Here is a 4,025-nt window from a genome sequence, read left to right as displayed (position 1 = left end):
TGCCCAAAACTACAGCCCAGTCAAGAGGGGAGACTGCGGGATGAAGAGACAGAAAGAAACCAGATCCATGTTCATCATTGGGACCCCCAGGTCCAGCTGTACCTGAAGCCCACCCTGCTGTCAAACAACAAAGTCCCCTTCTGCTTCAGTTTGCCTGGGTCTATAAGCATGGACAAAACGCCTTACTTTGCTTTCTCTTACTCCATCAAGAGTACGTGGTTATGGCCAAATATGTAAAAAATACAGGAAAGTATAAAGAAAAAAAATCCAGCTGGGTGCAGTGGCTCATGCCTGTAATCCCAGCACTCTGGGAGGCTGAGATGGGTGGATCACCTGAGGTCAGGAGTTTGAGACCAGCCTGGCCAATACGGTGAAACCCCGTCTCTACTAAAAATACAAAAATTGGCTGGGCACTGTGGCTCATGCCTGTAATCCCAGCACTCTGGGAGGCTGAGATGGGTGGATCACCTGAGGTCAGGAGTTTGAGACCAGCCTGGCCAATATGGTGAAACCTCGTCTCTACTAAAAATATAAAAATTAGCCAGGCATGGTGGCGGGCACCTGTAGTCCCAGCTACTAGGGAGGTTGAGGCAGGAGAATCACTTGAACCCGGGACCTGCAGAGGTTGCAGTATGAGCTGAGGATTGCACCACTGCACTGCAGCCTGGGAGACAAGGCGAGGAGACAAGGCGAGACTCCATCTCAAAAAAAAAAAAAAAAAATCCGTCCATAACCCCATAACCTAGAGATAATGATCAAAGTGAACTTATTGTTCCTAAAATTTACTTTGAAGACAGGAAAAACACCACTTGTGCATGTCAGTAACCCAAAACCAGATCCCTTCAGAAGTTTCTCCATTTAAGCCGCACGACGGGAGTTTGTAGCTCATTTCTGTTTCGCTGTAGAGAGTAGTTTTAGCAGGCTTTTGACTTAGATTTAAGGACTTTCTTTTTCTCCTCCCACATTCAAAAGCCATAAATCTGTACTCCGGGAAGCCAGCGGCATAGTATGAGGAGACACTCCCTATTCTGGGCTTGGCCCAGGATCAAACGCCTTTTTGCTAGAACAGCTGAGCTGGCTGAGCGAACCACCTGTCTCAGGGGAGCAGCTGGCATTTCAGGTGTGCCTTTTTTTTTAAAATTATACTTTAAGTTCTAGGGTACATGTGCACAACGTGCAGCTTTGTTACATATGTAGACATGTGCCATGTTGGTGTGCTGCACCCATTAACTCGTCATTTACATTAGGTGTATCTCCTAATGCTATCCCTCACCCCTCCCCCCACCCCAGGTGTGTGCCCTTTATCTTTCAGAACGCAATTCCCACCAGGCTGTCGGTGATGCTTCCTTGTTTGCAGCCTGGGAAAGTGACTGAATCCATGTGAGCCATAGGGTCCTTACCTGCCAGCAGTCCCCGAGGCTCCAGCTGGGTGGGCAGCCACGGTGGAGCAGGTTGCTTCCCATCAACAGCACTTTAAGGAGGCTGCTGCAGGCCAGGGGGTGACTCAGCCTGTAATCCCAGCCCTTACGGAGGCTCGGAAGGATCACTTAGGCTCAGTTCGAGACGAGCCTGAGCAACATGGCAAAAACCCCGTCTCTACAAAAAATACAAAAATTAGCCGGGCATGGTGCATGTGCCTGTGGTCCCAGCTACTCGGGAGGCTGAGGTAGGAGGATCACTTGGGCCTGGGAGGTTGAGACTGCAGTGAGCCGAGATCACGCCAGAGCACTCCAGCCTGGGCAACGAGTGGGACTCTATCTCAACAAAAAAAAAAAAAAAAAAAGTCTCCTGCAAATGGTTTTCCACCAAAGCTCAGAGAGTGCTTCCAGATATGTTTAAATTTCTATAACATTCAAACATACAGAAAAGTAGAATAGTATAACAAACACCTGTATATGCATCACCCAGTTCCACAATTGTTAATATATTGCCAGTTTCACTTCATGTATTTTTTTTAAGGGAACAGCATGAAAATGTATTTCTTTCTGTTACTGAAGTTTTTTTGTTTTTTGTTTTTGAGACAGAGTCTCGATCTGGCACCCAGGTTGGGGTGTAGTGGCACCATCTCAGCTCACTGCAACCTCCGCCTCCCAGGTTCAAGCGATTCTCCTGCCTCTGCCTCCCAAGTAGCTGGGATTACAGACGCCCGCCACCACGCCAGGCTAATTTTTGTATTTGTAGTAGAGACGGGGTTTTGCCCTGTTGGCCAGGCTGCTCTTGAACTCCTGACCTCCAATGGTCCACCCAACTCGGCCTCCAAAAGTGCTGGGATTATAGGCATGAGCCATTGTGCCCGACCTGTGCTTAAGTGTTTTAAAATAAATTGTAGACATTATATTTACCCCTAAATTTAATTTTATATACAGTATCTGTATATAAAAAATTATATATAATAAATTGGGTTTTTGTTTTTGTTTTGAGACACAGTCTCACTGGCCTAGGCTGGAGTGCAGCAGTGTGATCTCAGCTCACTGCAACCTCCGCCTCCTGGGTTCAAGTGATTCTCCTGCCTCAGTCTCCTGAGTAGCTGGGACTACAGGTATGCGCCACCACGCCCAGCTAATTTTTGTATTTTTAGTAGAGACGGGGTTTCTCCATGTTGGCCAGTATAGTCTCGATCTCTTGACCTCGTGATCCACCCACCTTGGCCTCCCAAAGTGCTGGGATTACAGCGTGAGCCACCGCGCCTGGCTAAAATGGTTATTTTAATACATAATCACAACTGAAACATAATCATATAGAACCACAATGAAAAATATTACAATTAATGCGATTTTCAACATTGTCTAATACCCGGGCACACTCAAATTTCCCCAAATAGGCTGGGCACAGAGACTCCACGCCTGTAATCACAGTACTTTGGGAACCAATCCCAGAATTCAGCACTGTGGAGGCCACTGGCTTCCTCGGGAAAAGCAGCCCCGGTGAATTTGCGGAACACAAGTTGAATGAAGTTGGTCACGGGAGAATGGGAGAAGTGGAGGCGGCCAGCATGGACAGTAGAGACGTTTTGCTACGTAAGTGAGGAGAGAAATCAGTGCTGCCTGCAGGAGAGGTGGGGCCAAGAGTCTTTTTTTGAGATAGGAAAAATCCTACCATGTCTGTGCGCTAATGGAAATATCTAGTTATAGTGGTGAAACTGATGATGCTGGAGAGAGGAAGAATTGCTGGAGCAATACCCACGATGGCCCAGATGGAATGGGACCCCAGTAGCTGGCAGGGAAGTGTCATCAGGTCATACATGGTAATGGGGAAAGGCAATGGCTATGGGCACAGATATAGTCCATGGTAGTTCTGGTTGGAGTTTGAACTTTTTTTCTTTTTTTTATCTTGAGACAAGGTCTCACTCTGATGCCCAGGCTGGACTGCAGTGGTGAGATCATAACTCACTGCAGACGCACACTCCTGGGATCAAAGTCATCTTCCCATCTCAGCGTCCCGAGTCGTTGGGACTACAGGTGCTCCCCCATCATGCTCAGCTAATGTTTTTTTAATTTTCATAGAGATGGGGTCTCCCTATGTTGCCCAGGTAGGTCTCAAACCCCTAGGCTCAAGTAATCCGCCCGCCTCTGCCTCCCAAAGTGCTGGGATTACAGGCGTGAGCCCAGGTACCCAGCCTGAACTTTCCTTATAAGAAGATATTCTCGGCCGGGCGCGGTGGCTCACGCCTGTAATCCCAGCACTTTGGGAAGCAGAGGCGGGCGGATCACGAGGTCAGGAGATCAAGACCCTCCGGGCTAACACGGTGAAATCCCGTCTCTACTAAAAATACAAAAAACTAGCCAGGCGAGGTGGCGGGCGCCTGTAGTCCCAGCTACTCGGGAGGCTGAGGCAGGAGAATGGCGTGAACTCGGGGGGCAGAGTTGAGATCGGGCCACTGCACTCCAGCCTGGGCGACAGAGCGAGACTCCGTCTCGGAAGGGCAAGGGAAGGGCAAGGGAAGGGAAGGGCAAGGGAAGGGAAGGGCAAGGGAAGGGAAGGGCAAGGGAAGGGAAGGGCAAGGAAAGGGGAAGGGAAGGGAAGGG

Source organism: Rhinopithecus bieti, unplaced genomic scaffold (assembly GCF_001698545.2).
Source record: "Rhinopithecus bieti isolate Rb0 unplaced genomic scaffold, ASM169854v2 scaffold_57691, whole genome shotgun sequence".
Classification (NCBI taxonomy): domain Eukaryota; kingdom Metazoa; phylum Chordata; class Mammalia; order Primates; family Cercopithecidae; genus Rhinopithecus; species Rhinopithecus bieti.
This window is presented reverse-complemented; position numbering follows the sequence as displayed.